Source organism: Corythoichthys intestinalis, chromosome 3 (genome assembly GCF_030265065.1).
Source record: "Corythoichthys intestinalis isolate RoL2023-P3 chromosome 3, ASM3026506v1, whole genome shotgun sequence".
Taxonomy (NCBI): Eukaryota; Metazoa; Chordata; class Actinopteri; order Syngnathiformes; family Syngnathidae; genus Corythoichthys; species Corythoichthys intestinalis.
In genome coordinates this window covers 66542404-66555621 of record NC_080397.1, presented here as the reverse complement: position 1 = coordinate 66555621, position 13218 = coordinate 66542404, and the positions used below count along the sequence as shown (strand labels likewise).

General features: G+C 39.8%; 1 long non-coding RNA gene across 1 annotated transcript in view; it reads right to left on the bottom strand.

The window, feature by feature from the left end:
* Positions 1–12550, bottom strand: part of LOC130913654 (uncharacterized) — a 41829-nt gene extending 29279 nt beyond the window's left edge. Inside the window, exons 1-2 of the long non-coding RNA XR_009062798.1 lie at positions 12372–12550; positions 10951–11953 (exon numbers count right to left, since the gene is read on the bottom strand). This is a non-coding gene — a long non-coding RNA (uncharacterized LOC130913654). The remainder of the gene's footprint in view (positions 1–10950; positions 11954–12371) is intronic.
* Positions 12551–13218: the final 668 nt, after the last annotated feature.

Genomic DNA, 13218 nt, shown 5'->3' with positions numbered 1-13218 from the left:
ATTATGCTTTACCACTGGTATAATTGGGGGAATAAAAACATGGCATTTTAGACAGACAGGTCAATAATCATTACTTTTACCTTATACACAGCAGAGTCTTTCACTTATGCCTGTGCTTCCACATTTTTTTTTATTCCTCATCACTGTCCATATCTTTTTTGAAGGGCAGATTTTTTTCTTGAGGAAGATAAACATTAACATGTGGATTAGTTTAAGTAGACTGCGTTTCGTGGGAAAAAAATCTCCAAAGGAGCGTGCTGCCCTTTCCACCATTGTAGTGGGTTATTTTTCAGGGTTAAAAACTCAAAATCCCTGTACCGCTCCTCACTTCACACTAGCTCTGTCTCATGCGAACAGATCTGGCTGCCTTCCTCACTTCGAAGTCCGACTTTTGTATTTCCTGGGTGCGTTGAAAATCAATCGCTGCACGTCGCTGGCGTCGGTGCTCAAACTGTCCATTGTTTTAGCATGTTGCTTTGTTGTCCCTACCGGTTTCGTTTTCGTTTTGGGCTGGGAAGAAAAAGCTATGGAGCGTGCGTTACAGTGGTTTTGTTAGCTCTCGCGTTGTGGCACGCCCGTGACGATCGGGCAATGACGGCGACTAGTAGCGGTTCTGCCGAAATGCATGGGAAGTAGAGGCAACCATACCGTGAGTTGTGCTTGTCCATATTATAGCATGCGTGCGGTCTCAATCTAAGCGCGCTGTGTGGTGAATGACACAAGCGCAGCAAGTGAAGTAAAAGCTAAATTATCATTCCATTAAGCAATGCATTGAATTAGGCATTAGAAGCCGATTCTTGTGCTCGCGATAGCCGAATTATAGCTCTACAATCGGTTCGTTGAATATTTAATGGCAAATTACTGTCGAATGGTAACTTTACAATCGATACAGCTGTATCTCTCACCTGTAAAACCGGATATCCGGTCGTATCGGTTTATCGTTCTCAAGCTTACTGTAAACGCCTTAAAAATTGGGACAGAATGACTGAACGCTCTGGTTTCGAATGAACGAACGTTTCCAGTCTAAATGGGTTGTCGAGCACCGTCAGTGCAGCTTTAGAGTTAACTGAGACACTATTGTGGTGGAAGACTTTGGTAGCAACTTGTTGGCTCCTTTCTTTTTATTTATTTTTTAGACATTGACACCTTTTTAAAACGATATCTCGATTCTTGGCAGGAGCATTTCGATAACCTTTTGGGATACAAAGTATCACGATATATCACCATTTTGATATTTTGTCACACCCCTAATTGGGACATGAAAAGAATTTCAAAAAATAACCAAACTTAACGTTAACTGGCACTAATGGCTGCCAACAGTGTTGCGAGTTACACCAAGTGGCAGCAAATGCCGATACGAGTTGCGTCTTAAATTCATTCTACCATTTCGGACATTTTTTGAAATGGCAGCCGATAGCGTTCCAATTTCTTGGAATGGCAGCCAATAGACCCTACTCACGTGACGTCACAGCCATGCCCCCGCGCCATGTTGTCCGTCTACTCGTCATGTTAATGTATTACCGCTTCGTAAATTCCTCCTATTATGGCGTGTTTTTCTGCTCGTTAACATTAATAATCAAAATGGTGAAGGCGTGTGTGGCGGTCGGCTGGAAAAACAGAGAAGATAGACGGAAAGACTTGAAGTTTTACCGTATTCCGAGAGACTCGGAGAGGAGAGCGAGATGGACTGCTGCAATTCGATGAGAAAACTGGGCTCCAAACGACTACCACAGATTATGTAGTAGTCATTTTATATCTAGTAAGATGCATTTAATCTATATTTAGTAGTGTTGCACCGACACCATTTTTTGGGCCCGATACCGATACAGATACCTGGCTGTGCAGTATCGGCCGATACCGATACCATTCCGATACCACTCTGTTTGAAAAAAAAAAAAAAAATATATATATATATATATATATATATATATATATATATATATATATATATATATATATATATATATATATGCGTATAACGGATGCAACGATACAGTTATGTCACAGTTCGGTACGATTTTCGATACAATTCAATACATTTAATGCTCTGAAACAGAAAATACAACTGTTATTATCATTATTATTTTTTTAAGTTTATTTATTTTACTGTTTGTAAAGTGGGTCACACTGTTGATTGCTGCAGCTCTCTTAGCAGCTATATTTAAACATCCTATTTGTGGTCCGAGTCCATCTGTAACATGTACTGAATTAACAGTATTTGCAGCATTATCTATAGTCACTGGTATGGGTTGATTTGGCCTGCTTAACTTCCATTCAGTCATGGCGGTTTCTATTTAATCAATGTAGTCTATGGACTACGCATCGCTCTGGGCTCACGCAGCTAATGGCATGGGATCTAACATAGGACATCTAGATTGCTATTTGATGATATCTAGTGTGCGTGCTGCGCCGCTAGAGTGTTTTCTGGCCACAGAAGTCACTTCTGCTCATTACTGCACAACACCAGCATATTACAATCGACTTTCATAAACAGGACGAGTTTGAAGTACGAGGCTCTTAATTTGCCACTCATTGTTCATCATTAAACCATGAGTTTGCTGAGTCTCCCACAGTCTTAACCTTTCTGATCCCATCGGCGCTACAATAACAAGCGTTAGCTTGTGCATGCCAATCATTTGTGAATACCATGTTAAATGAGCAGCCTAACATCCCGGATAGGAGTTGTAGTATACATCCGTAATATTGAAGACGAAGGTGTAAATTTCGTGTGGTCATTTCAAGACAAAGACATACAGATGTACTGATTTAGGGAAGTTCGCTCACGTGGGGAGGACAGTATATTTGCGTTCAAATGATGTCAGTACATGGTATCGGCGCCCTAAATGTTGGTACTCGTCGATACCGATACCACCAATTCGGGCCGGATCGGCGCCCCCTGCCGATACTGGTATCGGCATCAGTGCAACCTTAATATTTAGAGGGTTTTGGGCTGACAACCACAATTAAGATCATTGCTAGGCTAATCGCCGACAACATACTGTTTCAAATTCAAGATGCTTATTTGTTCCACCATCTTTATTTTTTGAATAATATTTAGCTGGTAACAAGTGAAAGAAGCTGGCCTCGTCTACGGATCATCGGTTAAACAGGGGTGTCCAAACTTTTTGAAAAGGGGGCCTGATTTGGTTTGGTAAAAATGTGGGGGGCTACCTGGGCTGATTTACGTAGAACAATACATTCAAAGAAATTTTAGCAAGCCCTTCTGTGTGTCACATTTGCTTTATTATTATTATTTTTTTAATATATAATTTCAACAATCTCGCCTTTGTCGCGTTCTTTCGACCTTCGGGCTCTTGCGAAATACTGCTGCTGTGAAATTAAATTAGCTTCAAGTTGCTTTAAATTCTCGTTGCGTATCTTCCGCGACTGTCTCTTTGCAAATGAGGCAGACACAGTTGTGTATTTTATTGAAGAAATAGTCCAATATGCACCTATTCTTGACGCGTCGCAGTCACCTTTTTTTTTTTATTATCGCCATTTTAGAAAATTGGAAGTAAAGGGTCACACGGGGTAATGTAATGTTGCTTGGAGTGCTGCTCTTTAAGTTTTTCAAACTTTTGTGAGAATAGGCTGATTTTGTTTGGACTAGATAGTTGTAGATATCAGGGTAGCAGATGTCAGGCAGAGAGGGCGAAGACAGTGGGTCGAAAAATATCGATTTAGGCTTCAAATATGGATCTGGCAAATGGATAGACTGTAGCTTTTCCACATAACGCCTTTTATGCAACGCATCCAATGGGTTTACAGCAGGGGTATCCAAACTTTTGGCAAAGGGTGCCAGATTTGGTGTGGTAAAAATATGGGGGGCCGATCCTGGCTGACGTCCTTTACGTAGAACAATATATTTAAACAAATCTTAGCAAGCCATTCTATGTGTCACATTTGCTTTATTATTACTTTTAATTAATAATTTAAACAATCTCGCAACTAGCCTTTATGGCATTCTGTTTTGACTCTCTGAGGATAAATGAGGATCAATGTACGACATAAGAACAACTGGCTAACTTACATAGAAAAAGTCTGTTAGCTTAAATGCTAATGTTTTTTTTTTTTCCTTTTTTTTTTTTACAATGCTCTTAACAAATGGCTCAGACACAAATTCCCACCAAAAATGTCTAAATATACCTATAAACTAAATTGAGAATGCATTAAAAAACATTAGCTCAAATAAAAACTTAAAAAGCTTATGTTGGTCTTAACAGGGAGCAGTTGGATTCAGCCATGTGAAAAGAGGCAGACCAGAGGGTAGTGTATCCACCCTCATCAATAAAACTAATTGCAAACACTTTCAAAATAAACCATTAAAACGGCACTTTTATTAAACGAATACTCGAAGTAACAAAATTAGTTTTTTTTGTAATCGAATACTCGACTTAATCGATTAATTGTTGCAGCACTAATCTTGTCGTACATCTCTTGTCTTGTTTGATAATATCGCCTCACATTGAACTCTTTAAAAACAGCAAGTGTCTTTGCAAATCAGGCAGACACAGTTGTTGTGTATTTCAGTGAAGAAATAGTCAAATTTCCCCCTATCCTTGAAGCGTCGGCTGTCGCAGTCAACTTTTTTTTGTTTTTTTGTTAGCGCCATTTTAGAAAACTGGAAGGGTCACACAGGGTAATGTTGCGTAGAGTGCTGTTGCCTCTTAGCGGGTAAATGAGGAGCAGCATTTAGTGTGTAAGCTACTTCATATGCTGGTAGCAGTATTGCTGACCAATTTATTAAGTCTGTGTGCGGGCCAGACGTTATTGATTTTATGACAGAGGCTGGGGGCCGGATGAAATTCGACCAAGGGCCGCATTTTGCCCCCGGGCCGGACTTTGGACATGTCTGGTTTACAGCGTCAGATAACACCGGGGCTTCCATGAATTGCTCTATAACTTTCACGACTAATTGAAAACAATGAGAGTAGGTCTAAAAAATGACGGACAATATGGCGGCCGGATACAGCAACATGTCATATTGTGACGTAGGTGAGTAGGGTCTGTAGATATCAAGGGCGTAGGTTTGCAATGGGGCGGTAGGGATATAACACTAGCAACTTTTCAGAATGTTCAAATTGACCCCACCAACTTATAAGCCACCTATTTGCATGATACAATGAGTTCAGTTGTATGGGTAATCTTGATTGTCTTCCCAAATATAAGGATAGAAAATAACTAACCATTATGAAGTGAATTATTTTCATTATGTTCAGACGAAGGGCGTAGGTTTGCATAGGGACGGTAGGGATATATCACTACCAACTTTTCAGGATGCTTATATTGTCCCTACCAACTTTTACACAACCTTATTTGCATTATATTATGCATTTATAATTATACAATTATATAAATAATTCAAATTGTCATCCCATGTCACAAGGATAGAATTAACCCTACCATTATAAAGGGAATTAGGCCTGCAAGCAGGACTGAACGGGCCCTCGCAATCTAGCGCAACTCGGACGTCACGCAACTCGGACAGTGCAGGTCAAGGTGGTGGCAGATCGTCCTCTCTAATCATCTCATTAGAACCTAACATGCTCGAAAGTCGCCTCTTTACATTCACACACCTAATAGATAAAAACCGCTATTGGACAGAGTACTACAAAAAAGGAGCGAATAAAGGGTCGTCACGGCAACAGACAGAGACATGTGGACATGGGCCGTAAAATAAATATTTAAAAAGGTCTTGAAACTATAATGACCAACCTGAAAAGAACTGGACATATATTAGAAAAATGAGTGAATTTCTATTGCCACTAGTTGGCGTTGTAGGGTTGATGCAAATGACCCCTACAGGACCCTTCAGAGTATGACTCAACAAGCACGAGATGATTGGCGCAGATATGTTGTAGAAGTTATGACTGTTCAAAACTTGTGGTGAGACGAAAGGGCTTCAGTCATTTTCACTTCTCCTGTTGGACTCTTCTGCTTCCACCAAACCTCAGTATTTTTCATCAGGCACCTGAACACGTCTTATGGCTCCCCTGATGCAGGTTTCAGGTGAATATATTTTTTTTTCCTTGGAGGAGGAGCCTGTTTAGAAAAAAAAAGGCATTTCCTGTTCCCAATAGGGGGCGCTTGGCGTAATGGGTAAATTTTCAATGCACTCGTGTTAAGGGTGGGATCCCGCACATACATGCCAGATATGAAAAAGATTGAACGTTGTGTCAAGGAGCTATTAGTCTTTTACTGAATTTGTCATTTTGCCGAAAAAATGGCCGACTTAGGTCCACGCCCAGGTCAGACCCGTGGGTTTGGAATATGGGTTCAAGAGACTTTTTGGAGCAGTTTTGCACAAGGTATCGACTCCCCAAATTTCATTTCTCTACGTTAAAAAAACCTAATAGGAAACGCCTTTTTGAAAAATTCAAGGGGGCGCCACTGAGCCCTTTTGTTACATTTTTTTGTAACATCGCAAGATTATTGAAATACACGCAAAGCCGCATGTATGTGCAAAATATGGTGAGTGTTCGTGCATGTTCAGGCCTCCAAACGTAAACTGTACTACAAAAGGATAAAAATTTCACATTCGATCCAAAATACCTGATTTTCTGTTGGATTTGGAAAATGGGTGCAAGAGACTTTTTGGAGCAGTTTTGCATAAGGTATATACTCCCCAAATTTCATTGCTCTACGTTGAAAAAACCCAATGGGAAAGGCCTTTTTTAAAACTCCTTTCTGTCGCCACTAGTTGGCACTGTAGAGTTGATGCAAATGACCCTTACAAGACCCTTCAGGGTATGACGCTCAACAAGCACGGGAAGTTTGGCGCAGATATGTTGAATATCTGCTGAGTTATGACTTTTCAAAGTTTTTTACGTGACAAATTGTTGACGATTATTTTCACTTTCCTGTTTGGACCCCTCCGCCTCAACGAAACCTCAATATTTTTAATCAGGCACCTGAACACAGGTCTTAAGGTGCCCCTGATGCAGGTTTGAGGTCAACAGATTTTTTTCCCTTGGAGGAGGAACCTGTCTCATAAAAAAAGGCATTTCCTGTTCTCACCAGGGGGCGCTAGGCCTAATGGGTAATATTTCAATGCACTCATGTTAAGGGTGGGATACCGCACATACATGCCAGATATGAAAAAGATTGAACGTTGTGTCAACGAACTATTAGCCATTTACTGAATTTGTCATTTTGCCGAAAAAATGGCCGACTTTGGCACCACGCCCAGGTCAGACCCGTGAATGAAAACGCACCATTTTCAAAACTTAAGATCTCATATGTCTCCTGAACAGTCACCAATTTTGAAGATGATCCAACTAACTCCCTCGGCGAAAAGGTCTCAAATGTGCACCCTGTAAATCGATAAAAATTTCATATTCGATCCAAAATAACCAATTTCCTGTTGGGTTTGGAATATGGGTGTAAATGCTTTTTTGGAGCGGTTTTGGACAAGGTATAGACCCCCCAAATTTCATTGCTCTACGCTGACAGACCCTAATGTTATAGGCCAATTTTAAAATTTCAAGTGGGCGCCACTGAGCCATTTTATTACATGTTTTTGCAACATTGCAAAATTATCGAAATTTACAATTTTCCGCACGTATGTGCAAATTTTCGTGACTTTTCGTGGCCGTTTTCATTTGCCATGAAAAAAAAATAAAAATAAAATAATAATAATAATCCTTTGCAAAACAATAGGGCCTTCGCACGCTTAGTGCTCGGGCCCTAATTAAGGTACTTTCAATACGTTGAGACTTGCATTGACCCCTCTTCACTTGCTGAATATGCTAGTCCATTTTACCCCATCAAACGCTAGTTTGATTGGCTGATGACTTCACATTTACACACGTTCACAGCCAGATTTCTGTCAAATTTTTCACCCTGATACTATTTTGCTCGAGAAGCTTTTGTTGTGGTGAATAAACACTCTTTTACATTCAGTTGGACTCTCAAAGTTATCCAAAGGTGCTAAATAAACAAGAGAATATTAGATTACTGTATTTTTCGGACTACTAGTCGCACCTGGGTATAAGTCACACCAGCCATAAAATGCCCAACGAAGAGAAAAAAAACATATACAAGTTGCACCGGAGTATAAGTCGCATTTTTTGGGGAAAGTTACTTGATAAGATCCAACACATAGAACAGACATGTCATCTTGAAAGGCAATTTAATATAAAAATTAGGGGTGTCAAACGATTAAAATTTTTAATCGAGTTAATTACTGCTCAAAAATTAATTAATCGTAATTAATCGCAATTCAAACCATCTATAAAATATGCCATATTTTTCTGTAAATTATTGTTGGAATGGAAAGATAAGACCGAGATGGATATATACATTCAACATACGGTACATAGGTACTGTATTTCTTTATTATAACAATAAATCAACAAGATGGCATTACCATTATTAACATTCTGTTAAAACGATAGAAAGACTTGTAGGTCTTAAAAGATAAATAAAAATAATAAATAAAATATATAAATATATAACAAAATATATAAATATTTATACAAATTTATAGAAAATAAATAAAAGATAATAACTAGTACAATTTATAGAAATTATATATTAAAACCCCTCTACATGTTTTCGATTTAATAAAATTTGTAAAATTTTCAATCAAAAAATAAACTAGTAGCCCGCCATTGTTGATGTCAATAATTACTTACACAATGCTGATGGATGCTGAAGCCTATAAAATCAGTCGCACCCAAGCGCCAGAAGAGGGCGGCAAAACTCCGAAAAACACAACAAGTACACCTTTCACTTTGCTGTTCTTTTAATATGTTTGAGCGGGGCATTTGTGCGTTAATTGCGTCAAATATTTTAACAGGATTAATTTAAAAAATTACCGCTCGTTAATGCGTTAACTTTGACAGCCCTAATAAAAACACAATAGAGAACAACATGCTGAATAGGTGCACAGTATGATAATGTTACATGATGCATGAACAACGAAATATGACTAGAAACTGCAATTTTGGGAGAAATTACTTCTGGTCTTTGCTGTGTGGAGATACAGATCTTACCCCCGCCCAGGGCTATCAATAGAATGGACAAACATGCCCGTCAATGGCATTAGACAAAGTAAATGCCATTAGAAATGAATGGGAAATTTGGACATCAATGGCCGTCAATGGCAGCACCCTCTATAAGCGTCAATGGAAGCGGGGAAGATTGGGGGACACGTCCTATTGATATCTGGTCATTTTTTGTTGATTGGGGAAATGTTGTTTTTTCCCCATTGTAAATGAATGGGAAAATTTTGGGACGTTCATGGCTGTCAATGGCAACGACTTACATAGGCGTCAATGGAAAGCAAGTACATTGGCATCAATACAATGGAGAAACATGCCCGTCGATGGCATTAAACAAAGTAAATGCCATGAGAAATGAATGGGAAATTTGTACGTCCATGGCCGTCAATGGCAGCACCCCCTATCAGCGTCAATGGAATCGGGGTCGTTTGGGGGACACGTCTTATTGATATCTGGTCATTTTTTGTTGATTGGGGAAATGTTGTTTTTTGCCCTTTGAAAATGAATGGGAAAAATTTTTGAGGTCCATGGCCGTCAATGGCATCGACATCCATATAGTCAATTGAATTCAAGTCCATTAGCATCAATAGATTTTACATACATGACCGTGAATGGCAACAATGCAATGTAGATTCTATTGGAAATCCCATTCAAAGTGAATGGGACATTTCCCATTAAAATGAATGGGAAAGTTTTTGGCAAATTACCGGGGAACCGTAAATTTTTTCCAAATTCTGTAAACAATCTTTATGCCCCTCACCGTCCCGGAATTTTTGATGTCCGAATTATGGGATTTGGTCAAAAGTCGTAGGACAAGTAGCGTTTTGAATTTTTTTTTTTTAAAAATCGGAAAATCGGCGTTTACGTGAAAACTGAAAATTTTTCGGGGCCGTTTGACAAAAAGCCAGTCACACGAAAATTCCGGACGTGTCGATACCTGAACGGTGCCGATCGGTGCAGTGGTACGGGCTGTGCGGCGCGCCGAAAAAATGCGGAGAATAAGTTGATTAATAAATAATAACAATAAAGTCTCAGAATAAAATTATCGGGCTTTGCCAAAAAGCAAAGACCAGATAAATATACTGTCCTCACCAGGACGCTACGGCTCGGTCCTGGCTATTCAGCGGGCTAAACTCCCAAATGACGATGCTGGACGTCCGTATAATTTGCTGAATCAATTTTGTCCACGATACCAAACAGGTTCACATCAACGTAAATAAATGATAATTAGCTGCTTTTACAACAATGACAAAAACGGTTAGCATGCGTTCGCTAGCATTAGCGCATCGTTCAAACAACCACACAACCGGCTCTAAGTGTCCAATCGCGGGTGGAAAACACAACAACAACAGAAAAGATGATACACACAGGCGTTGCCTCTGTAGTTTTTTACAAGCATAAACAATGAACGTAGGTTCGCAGTCATGTTTCTTTCTCGCTAACTCGCCCACTCACTCTGCTACGTAGCTGTAGGTCTTCTGGCGTGAGCGCTCTTCTTTACGTAAACAAAGCAAGCGCGCCCCCACCTGGGCGTGAAAGCGCCACAAACTAAAAGCATGCATTTCAATATAAAAAAGTCAACAATACAATTGAACACACATTACCAAAGGCCGAACGCGAACGTGGCCATAGCTATTAAGTTATTCAGATAACTATAGCATAAAGAACTGTTTTACGAAATTTCAAGGTGCGCAGTGAGTCAGCAAAAGGCACACTATTGCCAAATAGACAATGTTTATTAAATAGACAGGCACACTTTCGCCAAATAGACAATGTTTATTGATTAGAAATTGCAAATGAATGAAGTTTATTAGAACGATACAATGTTTAATGTAGAAAAAGGAAGAAAGCAAGCAATAACGCTAGATACAGATTGTCACTTCTAAGATCCCTGCGCTACTGTTAAAGCACACAAGATATTACATTAAGCAATCAAAACTCTTACCGTTGACAAGCAGGCGGAGAGCCAACACCCCGAGAGAGTTGCAGAGGAATACAGGCCGAGCGATACGTACGACTACCACGGCTGACTAACAGGGGAAGGAAAAATCCTAGCTTTTATAGTGGTACATCACGTCAGCGAGAGGGGGCCAACCTCCTTTCTCAGATGATGACCACTCGCCCAATGATATCGCTAGATGTGTTTGTGACACATGTTTTGCAATCACATATAACAAAGATGGCAAAGTGGCGAGGAAAACAAGGCAAAGGGAATCCTACATCATAAGGACGCCAAAGTGGCGAAGATAACATCAAGGCAAAGGGAATCCTACATCATAAGGACGCCAAAGTAGCGAAGATGACATCATAAGGACGCCAAAGTGGCGAAAATAAGGTTATAGTCATAAAAGGGATTCATCACAATAGGCTGATACAGTCACTAAGGGAATCAACCCAATGTGCCATTTCATTCCGGGTCATATTATATATTATATTTCTCCCATCAAGAACATGCTAACAAATTTACCAAACTTTCAGTGTCACTCCTAAACACCAAAATAACATGTGAAATGATATCATAATGTGTTAATAATTGCACACATAAGTCGCTCCAGAGTACAACCATACCTGTTAAGTTGTAGAAATTGCAAATAGGGAGATTTCTGTTTGCTAACCCCGATGACGTGCGCGCGCCACTTAGACAAAATGCAACCATTTTTTTTTTCAAGTTTATTTTGGTCACAACACTTGTGTAAAAATTGACTACACTGTCGAAGAACCTCTTTTTGGTGGCATCAGAGATAGTCTTCAACTTGCTCCATGCATTGTCTGGCATCATGTGATACTGCTATGTTGCCTGTGTCATGCCAGTTCTCCTTGTTCCTGTAATCAACATCTAGGATATCCTCAGCTTTCCTGATCACATCCATTTGCACAAATTTGGACATCAGCTTCCTCAGCAGCCTCTTCATCTCATCAACCATCACTCCAATTAGGGTTTCGTCAGACTAAATCAGCAAGATTAAAAACATTAATTACATCATTTAGAAAATTAATCATAATTGTTTTTAAAAGTATCTTTGTCATTGCAGTTTTTTAATTGAATTGTAACCTAGAATTGAAACTTTATATTTTTTGTTTCAGCACAGTAATAATGATATAATGTAATAAAGTGTATAGTATACACTTTAGCTTTAGCATAATAGCGAATCTAAATGATTAAACTTCAAGTAAGTAACGATACGCTTTCTCACTTAAATTCATATATTGTGGGGGTAGGACCGCAGTGGTTTAATATTCCATGATGTATGATCCACGAAAACACAGAGTAAAGCAGCGACTTCTTCCTCGTCATCGTTCTCCCATCATTAGCTCTAATGCTGTTAGCATTAGGCTAGTTCGCTATCGCTGGCAGGTAAGACTTACGGCAATTACGTTGACGAACGTCGTTTTTCCTGAATACTGGAGGCCGACCAGGGTCAGCTCCATCTCTTCCTTCCAAAATAAAGACTTGAACCAGTCTAAAAGCCGGTTTATTAGTGCCAGCATCTTGGGAAGTCGGTGGTGCTTCGCCTCTTCCCTCCCTGTCAGATGTTTGGTTGGGCTTTTCCGGCTCTGAAGGGGAGGGAGGGCAGGGAAGTCGGAGACGGCCAGGCTATTCGTTGTTGGGCACTTTCCGAATCGGGCCAAATGGTATCGTTACAAAACGGTGACAAACAAAAACGTAAAAAAAAAAAAAAATTGACATTTTGGGAAAATCAGGAGATTTGGCTTTCTAATCGTGAGGCGTGAGCATTGGGGTCAAAATCGGGAGTCTCCCGACCAAATCGTGAAACTTAACAGGTCTGTACAAGTTGCACCCCCAGCCGAACAATGTAAAAAACTGCGACTTATAGTCAGAAAAATACGTTTTTTTTTGTTTTTTTTTGCAAGCAAGTAGCTCTATCGATTTCACCCTCCCGGCTCGATTATTGCAACTCACTGCTCTTCGGTCTCCCTAACAAGTCCCTCCAGAACTGCAGCTCCTCCAGAACTCAGCAGCACACCTCATCACTCGAACCTCCGCAACACACCACATCACCCCCATCCTCCGTCAACTTCACTGGCTTCCCGTCAAACAAAGAATCAACTACAAGATCCTCATCATCACTTTTAAAGTGATCCTCTGATTTAAATACATGTAGGCTCTAATAATAAGCTCTAGTAATCATAGATACAGTGACTTTTGGAAAGAGGTGAAAATATTGAATAATTATAAAGCTCCCTTGCCTTT